Source organism: Mobula birostris, chromosome 8 (assembly GCF_030028105.1).
Source record: "Mobula birostris isolate sMobBir1 chromosome 8, sMobBir1.hap1, whole genome shotgun sequence".
In the NCBI taxonomy this organism is placed as follows: domain Eukaryota; kingdom Metazoa; phylum Chordata; class Chondrichthyes; order Myliobatiformes; family Myliobatidae; genus Mobula; species Mobula birostris.
In genome coordinates, this window is record NC_092377.1 from 131,786,412 (window position 1) to 131,798,948 (window position 12,537).

General features: G+C 44.1%; 1 protein-coding gene across 3 annotated transcripts in view; it reads right to left on the reverse strand.

Annotated features, from left to right (window-relative positions):
* The window catches only part of LOC140201717 (protein capicua homolog), a 126,223-nt gene that overhangs the window by 96,907 nt on the left and 16,779 nt on the right, over positions 1-12,537 (reverse strand). The gene's annotated exons all lie outside the window — the stretch shown is intronic.

Below are 12,537 nucleotides of genomic sequence, written 5' to 3' on the forward strand. Positions count from 1 at the left end.
CTGAACTTTCCACGAACACTACCTCACCATTCCTTTTATTTTGCATTAAAGATTTATGTTTGTAATTTTATGTATTTTCAATGTACTGCTACTGCAAAACAACAAATTTCATGCCAGCTCTGTCAGCAATAATAAACCAGATTTTGATTCTGATTTCAGAAAGGAGATGGAGGGCGAACGAGCGCCAGTGTACATTGGGGATGATCAGCAGTGTAGAGAGTCAGCAACATTAAATTCCTGGGCATTAACATAGCGGATGACTCAGCACCTAAATACAATCATAAGGAAGCCACGCCAGTGCCTTTACTTTTTCAGGAAGTTAAGGAGGTTCATCTTGTCACCAAACACTTTAACAAACTTCTACAGATGTCCTGACTGGTTGCCTCTGGTCTGGAACAGCAATTTGAATGCACAGGAATTTAAGAAGCTGCAGAGAGTACAAGACCAATACATCACGGTCACATCCCTCCCCACCATCGGTAGTGTCTACAGGAGGCAGTCTCTCAAGAAGGCAATGCCCGTCACCAAACATCCCCAGCATCTGCACCCTCCCCCTTTTCTTTCTTCCATGGCCTTCTGTCCTCTCCTATCAGATTCCTCTTCTCCAGCTCTGTATCTCTTTCAACAATCAACATCCCAGCTCTTTTCTTCACCCCTCTCCCATCTCCCTTTTCACCTATTACCACCTTGTGGTTCTTCCTGCCCTTCCCCCAACTTTATTTCTCTGACTCATCAAATTTTTTTCCAGTCCTGATGAAGGGTCTTGGCCGGAAACATCGACTGTACTTTTTTCCATAGATGCTGCCTGGCCTGCTGAGTTCCTCCAGCATTTTGTGCGTGTTGCTTGGACTTTCAGCATCTGTAGAATTTCTCCTGTTTTTGAATCTGTGGAAGTTCTTGCCATAGAGGGCTGTGAAGGCTAAGTCATTGAGTGTATTTGAGATGGGAGATTGACAGAAGACAGAAGCAACTACAGGTGATGGAATCTGAAGCAATAGAGCTGGAGGAACAGTAGGTTAGGCAGTATCTGTGGTGGGAAATGGTCTTCATGGTAATACGCAAACACGAGGAATTATGCAGATGCTGGAAATTCAAGCAACACACATCGAAGTTGCCGGTGAACACAGCAGTCCAGGCAGCATCTCTAGGAAGAGGTACAGTCGACGTTAGTCCTGACGAAGGGTCTCAGCCCGGAATGTCCACTGTACCTCTTCCTAGAGATGCTGCCTGGCCTGCTGCGTTCACCAGCAACTTTGATGTGTGTTTCACGGTAAGACTCTTGGCAGTGTGGAGGATCAGAGGGATCTTGGGGTCCGAGTCCATAGGACGCTCAAAGCAGCTGCGCAGGTTGACTCTGTGGTTAAGAAGGCATACAGTGTATTGGCCTTCATCAATCGTGGAATTGAATTTAGGAGCCAAGAGGGAACGTTGCAGCTATATAGGACCCTGGTCAGACTCCACTTGGAGTACTGTGCTCAGTTCTGGTCGCCTCACTACAGGAAGGATGTGGAAACCATAGAAAGGGTGCAGAGGAGATTTACAAGGATGTTGCCTGGATTGGGGAGCATGCCTTATGAAAACAGGTTGAGTGAACTCAACCTTTTCTCCTTGGAGCGATGGAGGATGAGGGGTGACCTGATAGAGGTGTACAAGATAATGAGGCATTGATCGTGTGGATAGTCTGAGGCTTTTTCCTAGGGCTGAAATGGGTAGCACAAGAGGGCATAGTTTTAAGGTGCTTGGAGATGAGGGGTAGAGAGGAGATGTCAGGGGTACGTTTTTTTACGCAGAGAGTGGTGAGTGCGTGGAATGGGCTGCCGGCAACAGTGGTGGAGGCAGATATGATAGGGTCTTTTCAGAGACTTTTGGATAGGTACATGGAGCTTAGAAAAATAGAGGGCTATGGGTAACCCTAGTAATTTCTAAGGTAGGGACATGTTTGGCACAACTCTATGGGCCGAAGGGCCTGTATTGTGCTGTAGGTTTTCTATGTTTCTATGAAACGGACAATCGACATTTTGGGTTGAGATACTTAATCTGGGCTTACAGACTGATAGCTTCTTCATTGGTAAGGGGGTTAAGGGTTACAGGGTTACAAATAAATCAGCTATGATTGAATGGAGAGTAGGTTCATTTGGCCAAATGGCCTAAACCCACTCCTTTGTTTTATGGTCTTATATAATTAAGTTATAACTTACGCTCTGTGTATTGTTGTCTGAATCTATGTCACGTTAAGTTGAGTTTTGCAGAAACTGAGTTGAACTCCATCTGTCACTTCTCAGCCCAGTTCTGTATCCTATCGATGCCCCACTGTAACCTCTGACAATCCTCCAGACTATCCACAACATCCTGAACTTTTGTGTTATCAACAAAGTTACTAATCCACCCTTCTACTTCCTCATTCAGGTAATTTATAAAAATCACAAAGAGATTACTGTGGAACACCACTGGTCATTGTCTTCAATGCAGAAAACCAACCATCTACAACCACCCTTTGCCTTCTGTGGGCAAGCCAATTCTGGATCCACGAAGCAAGGTCTCCTTGTATCCCATACCTCCTTACTTTCTGAATGAGCCTAGCATGGGGAACCTTATCAAATGCCCTACTGAAATCCATATACACTACATCCACACATCTACCTTCATCAATGTGTTTTCTTACCTCCTCAAAGAATTCAATCAGGCTTGTAAGGCATGACCTGCCCTTGACAAAGCCATGCTGACTATCCCATAGCAGCTCAAATCTCTCCAAATGCTCATACATCCTGCCTCTCAGCATCTTCTCCAACAACTTGCCCACCACAGAAGTATGACTCACTGGTCTATAAATTTCCTGGGTTAGCTCTACTCCCTTTCTTGAACAAAGGAACAATATTTGCAACCTTCCAATCCTCTGGTAGTTCTCCCGTCCCCGTTGATGATACAAAGATCATTGCCAGAGACTCAGCAATCTCATCCCTCGCATCCCACAACAGCCTGAGGTGTATCTCATCGGGAAATTATTGAAAAGATCAAGAGCGTGTGAAGTATCACGAATGTACACAGGTTCCAAATTCACCACTCTCCATCTGAATAAGTGACCCTCATTTCAATTAAATGCATACAGCTCAGAAACAGGCCCTTCAGCCCAACTAGACCATGCCAAATATACCATCCTCCCTGCTAGTCCCAGTTGGCTGCATTTTTACCCATAACCCTCCAAACCATGCCCTCCATACACCTATCCAAATGCCTCTTAAATATTGACATTGTATCCACCACAACCACTTCCTCAGGCAGCTCATTCTGGGTCCTCAGTACTCTCTGTGTACCCACTCCCCTCTTAACTTGTATCTGTGCACTCCAGCTTTGGGATGTCCTGTCCTGGGGAAAAGCTTGTGGTCGTCCATCTTATCCATACCCTTCATGATATTAAAAACTCCTGTGAGGTCACCCGTCATTTTCCTGCACTCCAAAGTGGCCAATGTTTCCCTACAACTCAGTCCCCCTAGTCCAGGCATCATCCTCATAAATCTCTCCTGCACCCTCTCCAGCTTGACAATGTCTTTCCTGTAACAGAGTGATCAGAAGTGTACACAATACTCCATCTGCGGCCTCATCAGTCACTTATATAACTGCAACATAATCTCCTGCCTCTTAAACTGAATGCCTTGATTGATGAAGGCCAACATGTTAAATGCCTTTTCAACACATTGTGGCAGCTTACAGTGAACAGTGCACTTGCTCCAGAACACAACTCAGTGCCCACCCTTCACTGCACAATTCCTACCCCGTTTGAATATCCAAGATGCATCACCTCACACTTACCTGTCGAAATTTGCCATTCCTCTGCCCTTCTAATTGATCAAGCTCTCTTTGTAATTCAGTACAACCTGCTTCACTATCAATAAGATCCCCTCATTCACGATCAATGTGACCCCCTCATTCACGATCAACGTGATCCCCTCATTCACAATGAATGTGATCCACTCATTCACTATCAACGTGACCCCCCCATTCATAACCATATAATCATATAACCATTACAGCACGGAAACAGGCCATCTCGGTGCTTCTAGTCCATACTGAACTCTTACTCACACCTAGTCCCACCAACCTGCACTCAGCCCATAACCCTCCATTCCTTTCCTGTCCATATAGTTGTCCAACTTAACTTTAAACGACAACATCGAACCTGCCTCAACCACTTCTGCTGGAAGCTCATTCCACACAGCTATCACTCTCTGAGTAAAGAAGTTCCCCCTCATGTTACCCCTAAACTTTTGCCCTTTAACTCTCAACTCATGTCCTCTTGTTTGAATCTCCCCCACTCTCAATGGAAAAAGCCTATCCACGTCAACTCTATCTATCCCCGTCATAATTTTAAATACCTTTATCAAGTTCCCCCCTCAACCTTCTACATTCCAAAGAATAAAGACCCAACTTGTTCAACCTTTCTCTGTAACAGGAGATGAAACCCAGGTAACATTCTAGTAAATCTTCTCTGTACTCTCTCTATTTTGTTGACATCTTTCCTATAATTCAGTGACCAGAACTGTACACAATGCTCCAAATCTGGCCTCATTAATGCCTTGTACAATTTCAACATTACATCCCAACTCCTATATTCTATATTCACTATCAATGTGACCCCCTCATTCCCTATCAGTGATCCCCTGATTCACTATCAATGTGATCCCTCATTCACTATTGTGATCCCCCTCATTCTCTATCAGTGATCCCCTGATTCAGTATCAATGTGATCTCCTCATTCAATATCAAGTGTGCCCCATTCACTATCAACATGAACCCCTCATTCATTATCAATGTGATCCCCTTCATTCACTATCAACATGAGTCCCTAATGCACTATCAATATGATCCCCTCATTCACTATCAATGTGGTCCCCTTCATTCACTATCAATATGATCCCCTCATTCACTATCAATGTGATCCCCTCATTCACTATCAATGTGATCCCCTCATTCATTATCAATGTGATCTCCTCATTCAATATTAAGTGTGCCCCATTCACTATCAACATGAACCCCTCATTCATTATCAATGTGATCCCCTTCATTCACTATCAACATGAGTCCCTAATGCACTATCAATATGATCCCCTCATTCACTATCAATGTGGTCCCCTTCATTCACTATCAATATGATCCCCTCATTCACTATCAATGTGATCCCCTCATTCACTATCAATGTGATCCCCTCATTCATTATCAATGTGATCTCCTCATTCACTATCAATGTGATCCCCTCATTCATTATCAATGTCATCTCCTCATTCAATATTAAGTGTGCCCCATTCACTATCAACATGATCCCCTCATCCATTATTAACGTGATCCCCTTTATTCACTATCAATATGATCCCCTCATTCACTATAAACATGATCCCCTCATTCACTATCAACATGAGTCCCTCATTCAATATCAATGTGAGCCCCTCATTCACTATCAACATGAACCCCTCATTCACTATCAATGTGGTCCCCTTCATTCACTATCAATATGATCCCCTCATTCACTATCAATATGATCCCCTCATTCACTATAAACATGATCCCCTCATTCACTATCAACATGAGTCCCTCATTCAATATCAAGTGTGCCTCATTCAATATCAATGTGAGCCCCTCATTCACTATCAACATGAACCCCTCATTCACTATCAATGTGGTCCCCTTCATTCACTATCAATATGATCCCCTCATTCACTATCAATATGATCCCCTCATTCACTATCAATGTGATCCCCTCATTCACTATCAATATGATCCTCTCATTCACTATCAACATGAGTTCCTCATTCAATATCAAGTGTGCCTCATTCAATATCAATATGATCCCCTCATTCACTATCAATGTGATCCCCTCATTCACTATCAACATGAGTCCCTCATTCAATATCAAGTGTGCCTCATTCAATACCAACGTAAGCCCCTCATTCACTATCAACATGATCCCCTCATTCACTATCAATGTGATCCCCTTCATTCATTATCAACATGAGCCGCTGATTCACTATATCTTAAGCTCCTCATTCACTATAAATGTGATCCCCTCATTCCCTATCAGAGATCCCCTGATTCACTATCAATGTGAGCCCCTCATTCACTATTAATGTGATCTCCTCATTCAATGTCAAGTGTGCCCCATTCACTATCAATGTGAACCCCTCATTCATTATCAATGTGATCCCCTCACTCACTATCAATGTGATCCCCTCATTCACTATCAATGTGATCCCCTCATTCACTATCAATGTGATATCCTCAATCACTATCAACATGATCCCCTCATTCACTATCAATGTGAGCCCCTCATTCAATGTCCTCAGCAAACTTTCCAATCATGCCATGTACATTCATATCGAAATTATTTACAGGAATAATAAATAACAGAGATCCTACTACTGACCCCTGGGGCACTGCACTCGTCACAGGCCTCTAGTCAGGGAATTGACCTGCACCATCATTCTCTGATGACTATAATGGAGCCAATTCTGAATCCACCTCACTAGCTCCCCCTAAATCCCATGCAATTTAATTCTCCAGATCACCCTGCCAAACCTTGTCAAGGGCCTTAATGGCATCTATATCGTCAACATCCACCTCTTTCTCTTCCTCCTTCTTATTTAGAGAACCAGCACATTACAGGCTCTTCTAGCCCAACCAGCCACACCACCCAGCAACCCAACTATATAACCCAAGCCTAATTACAGGACAATTGACAATGACCAATTTCTTTACTAACCGGTATGTCTTTGGTCTGCGAGAAAAATCTGGAACACTTGAAGGAAATCCACACACTCACAGATAGGACGTACAAACTTTCTGACAGAGGACACCAGAATTGAACTCCGAGAGCCCAAGCTGTAATAGCAACATGCCCCAGAACTCCCTACAACTGAAGTCAGGCCCACATGCCCACAGCTCCCCCTGGCCTGTCCTTGCCTCCCTTCTTGAATAATAGAACAACATTAGCCACCTTCCAGTCTTCTGAAACCTTGCCAACAGCTAATGATGACACAAATACCTCGAGGGTCTCTGTGATTTCTTCCCTGCCACCCTATAAAGTCTGGGCATGCACTTGGTCAGACCCTGGAGATTTGCACATCTCAATCTCCAGCACCTGAATGCTGCAAATAACTCCTTTCTTGTAATATGCATGTGATCCAAGACTTCTCTACTTATCACGCTCATTCCTTTTTCATCCACGATATTTTAATTCATAAGCACTCAGGAGAAATAGACATTAAAACTCTCGGCCATCTCTTATAACTCCGCACATAGACCATTGATGGTCTCTTAAGGGGAGCTAGTCTCTCCCTGGTCACCCTTTTACTGTTAATATCACTGAAGAACCTCATGGCGGGTTATCTTTAATCCTGACTGCCAGTGCCATTTCATACCTCTTTTTGTCCTCCTGATTTCCCTCTTAAATCTGGTCTTCAGCTTTTTATATTTATCGTGGTATTCATTTGTACCCAGCTGCCTAAACATCCTACTTCTTCCTTACCAGAGCCTCCATATCTATTGTCAACCAGGATCCCCCAAATTTGTTATGTCTACATTTCATCCTAATAGGAAGATGCTGCCCCTTGACTCTTGGTATGATCCTTTAAGGAGCCTCCCACTTACCAAGTCTTTAAAGAAAGGCACCCAGTCAATCCCAGCCAGATCCTGTCTAATGCCCTCAGAGTAGGCCCCGTCCCAGTTTTAAATTGACATCTCTTCTATTCTGAGGCTATGCCCTCAGTTCTAGACTCTTATACTGATGGGAACATCCTCTCCATGTCAAATCTCAAAATCCAAGTCGATAATTTTCAGACACACAAGTCCATGTGCACACAGATACAATGAAAAACTTAATTGCTACAGCATTGCAGGCACATAACATGAGTTACACAACATTTTGCCTTTTCTCCTTGGAGCGACGGAGGACGAGAGGTGAGCTAATAGAGGTGTATAAGATGATGAGAGGCATTGATCATGTGGATAGCCAGAGGCTTTTTCCCAGGACTGAAATGGCTAACATGAGAGGACATAGTTTTAAGGTACTTGGAAGTAGGTACAAGGGGGATGTTTTTCACACAGAGAGTGGTGGGTGCGTGGAATGACTGCCAGTGAAGGTGGTAGAGGCGAATACAATAGGGCCTTTTAAGAGACTTTTAGATGGGTACCTGGAGCTTAGAAAAATAGAGGGCTATGCGGTAGGGAGTTTACATGGTTACATGGTTGGCACAACATTGTAGGCCGAAGGGCCTGTAATGTGCTGTAGATTTTCTATGTTCTATTAATCACATAATCAACATTATATGATATAAAAAGATATTAATCAAACATAAAATGCACAAATTTTTTTTAAAAATTGAAGTTCATTGTAGTGCAAAGTGATCACTATCCAGGCCTCTCAATATTCAGTTGGATTCAATGAGAATAATGCCTCATCCTTCTGAATTAATGAGATTCCCCCCTCATCCTTCCAAAGTCAGGGAATCATACAGCACAGAAACAGGCCCTTCACCCTGAATAGCAACATTTTGCCTGTGTTTGTCTCATATCTCCTTCCTATCCGTGTACCTGTCCAAACATCTTTTAACAAGACTGTATCTCTAGCAGTTCCTCTGGCAGCTCACTCCATAAGTGAACACAGAACAATATAGGTACCTGGCACAGTCTGCCAAGGGTAGTGGCAGAAACGGATACAACAGAGGTATTTAAGAGTCAGCTAGATAGAGACACGAGCATGCAAGTACAGGTGTCCCCCGCTTTTCGAACGTTCGCTTTACGAACCCTCACTCTTACGAAAGACCTACATTAGTTCCCTGTTTTCACTAACAGAAGGTGTTTTCACTGTTACCAAAAAAGGCAGCGCGCGCCCCGAGCAGCCACCCCTCCCCTGGATTCGGAACTGCATTCTCGCCGGCATTGCTTAAACACGTGCCTGTGAGCAGCCCTTAGCAAGGTGAGTTCTAAGGTATCGGAAAAGCCTAAAAGAGCTCGTAAGGGTGTCACACTTAGCGTAAAAATAGACATAATTAAGCATTTCGATCATGGTGAACAAAGTAAGGACAAAGTGAGTTTGGCTTGTGGAAGTTGACGAAGATGATGTTGAAGAGGTTTTGGCATTCCATGACCAAGAACTGATAGATGAAGAGCTGATGCAATTGGAAGAGGAAAGGATAACAATCGAAACCCAATGCAGTAGCGAATGGACCGAAAGTGAAGTCGTCCAAGAACTGAACGTGAAGCAACTGCGTGAGATTTTTGCTGCAATGATAAAGTACAACTTTAATTTTGAAAGGGTCATCGGTTTAGGGCATATTTGCAGGATGGTTTGAGTGCTTACTCAATATGTACTCAACTTACTGTATGATAGAAAAATGCGCAAGGCTAGCAGTCAAGCATACTGTCGTTTTTCAAGTCTTCCACATCAGCCACAGCAGACGACGAACCTTGACCTTCAACATCGAGGCAGGCAGACATAGAAGATGACCTGCCTGCCCTGATGGAAACAGACGACACCTCAGTGTTCCACCACCCCAACCCCCGGGCTGCGGACAGATACCGATTCGCGGAGAATGCAGTGGTAGCCGGGAGGCACCCAGCACATCTTTAAGAAAAAAAGCCAAAATAAACAAGCTGATTAATTAGATGCCGCCCGGCACGTAAATGTCGGCCCAGATCAGAGGTGATTGCCGATTGTGTTGCCTCTGATCTGGGCCGACATTTATGTGCCGGGCGGCACCTAATTAATTAGCTTGTTTATTTCAGCTTTTTTCTTAAAGATGTGCTGGGTGCATCCCAGCCACCGCTGGACCCCTGCGTGCTTTGCGGATCGGAGTCGGTTCGCTGCCCGGAGGGTGGGGGCCACTGCACCGCCCCAACCTCCGACGACTCAGCCGAACACACCATCATCAGTGTGCTTGGCGCTGTCTTCCAGATTCCAGTAAGTGATACTACACTGTACATACATTATTTCTACTTTATATTGGCTGTGTATTTTTACATGTTATTTGGTATGATTTGGCAGCTTCATAGCTTAAAGGTTACTGGAGAGAATGTTTCTGCCCAGAGCGCTTGTGCCGTGTTTCTGCTGAGAGCCCTTGCGTGAGATTTTCGCTACGGAGAACAGTCCAGGCAATGATTGTAGAGAAGTATTTCTACTTTATATAGGCTGTGTATTTATCATATCATTCCTGCTTTTAGTCTATGTTACTGTTATTTTAGGTTTTATGTGTTATTTGGCATGATTTGGTAGGTTATTTTTGGGTCTGCGAACGCTCACAAATTTTTCCCATATAAATAAATGGTAATTGCTTCTTCGCTTTAAGACCTTCCAGCTTACGAACTGTTTCATAGGAACGCTCTATCTTCCGATGGAGGGGGAAACCTGTAATGGAACCCTTTGGACCATGTGCAGACAGAATAGAAGTGGCACCCTGTACAGCACAAACACGGTGGGCCGACGGGCCTGTTCTTGTGCAGATCCAAGGAAAGAAGATGCAGAGAGGAGACAAAAAGCTGTGGAGAGTAGTAGGTACAGCCCAGTCCATCAAAGGTACATCCTCCCACCAGCGCTCAGCATCCGTTATAACACCCACAACTCTCCGCTTCCATAGAGAGTCCTGGCCAGTTGCGTCCCCATCGGGTATAAGGGCTCCAATGCACAGGATCACAAGAGACTGCAGAGAGTTGCGAACTTAGCCAACTCCATCACAGGCACAACCCTCCAGACGATATTTCCAACAGACAGTTCCTCACGAAGACAAAATCTGTCATTAAGGACCCTCACTACCTGGGACATGCCCACTTCTGGTTACTACCAGCAGGGAGGAGGTGCAGGAGTCAGAAAAGCCACACTCAATGTCTTAGTAACAGCTTTTTTCCCTCCACCATCAGACTTCTGAACTTTCCACGAACACTATCTCACTATTCCTTTTATTTTGCATTAAAGACTTACGTTTGTAATTTATAGTAATTTTATGTATTTTCAATGTACTGCTACTGCAAAACAACAAATTTCATGCCAGCTCTGTCAGCAATAATAAACCAGATTTTGATTCTGATTTCAGAAAGGAGATGGAGGGCGAACGAGCGCCAGTGTACATTGGGGATGATCAGCAGTGTAGAGAGTCAGCAACATTAAATTCCTGGGCATTAACATAGCGGATGACTCAGCACCTAAATACAATCATAAGGAAGCCACGCCAGTGCCTTTACTTTTTCAGGAAGTTAAGGAGGTTCATCTCGTCACCAAACACTTTAACAAACTTCTACAGATGTCCTGACTGGTTGCACCTGGTCTGGAACAGCATTTCGAATGCACAGGAATGTAAGAAGCTGCAGAGAGTAGTGGATTCAGCCCATCACAGTCACATCCCTCGGCACATCGGTAGTGTCTACAGGAGGTAATGGTTCAAGACAGCAATGCCCGATATCAAAGATCCCCACCATCTGGGCCATGCCATCTTTTCACTACCTCCAGTAGGGTGTACAGAAGCCTGAAGTCTCATACCAGCAGGTTCAGGAACAGTTACTTCCCTTCAACCATGAGGTTCTTGAACCGACCTGTACAACAGCAATGGTACACTACCGACCACTCGCACTACTGGGGACTTGTCTCTGATTGCCTGTAGGAGTCAGAGCATTGAGTCACTAAGTTCAAGAGTCAGGAAGTTAGGCTGCAGCTTTAGAAAACTGTGGTCAGGCTGAATCTGGAGTATTTCCTTCAATTGTGGTCACCTCGTTACAGGAAAGTAGTAGGGGCTTCAGAGAGGGTGCAGAAGAGTTTCTCCAAGATGCTGCCTGGATTAGAGGGTATGGACTGTAAGGAGAAGTTGTACAAACCTGGGTTGTTTCTCAGGAGCAGCGGAGGCTGAGGAGAAACCAGATAGTGGTTTATAAGAATACGAGCGGCATAGATAGAGGAGACAACCAGTATCTTTTACCAAGGGTAAAATGTCTCATACTAGAGGGTGTACATTTAAATTGAGAGAGAGTAAGTTCAAAGGGGACGTGTGAGGCAAGTTTCCTTTTTACACAGAGTATGGTGGGTGCCTGGAATGCATTGCAAGGGGTGGTTATGGAGGCAAATACGATAGAGGTGTTTAAGAAGCTCTTAGATAGGTATATGGATGTGCAGGAAATGGAGGAATATAGACATTGTGTAGGCAGAAGGGATTAGATGTCATGAGCTTCATTAATTTGGCACAACAGTCTTCTTGTTCCAGTGCTATACTGCTGAGTTCTGATTGTGATTTTTTTTTTTTTGTTTTGCACTGATCTCTTCTTTTGCAGTCTTTTTCTTCACTATTTTGTACAATTTATGTCTAATTTTTATTCAATGTGTTTTCTGTACCTACATGCCTGTGATGCTACTGCATGCAAGCTTTTCATAGAAAACATCCGATCTGGATTCACCACGGCTTGGTTAAAAAATACCTCTGCCTATGACTGCAAGAAACTACGGAGAGCTGTGGTCACAGTTCAGCACATTACGGAAACCAGCCACTCTTCCGTGGACTCCTGTCTACCCAA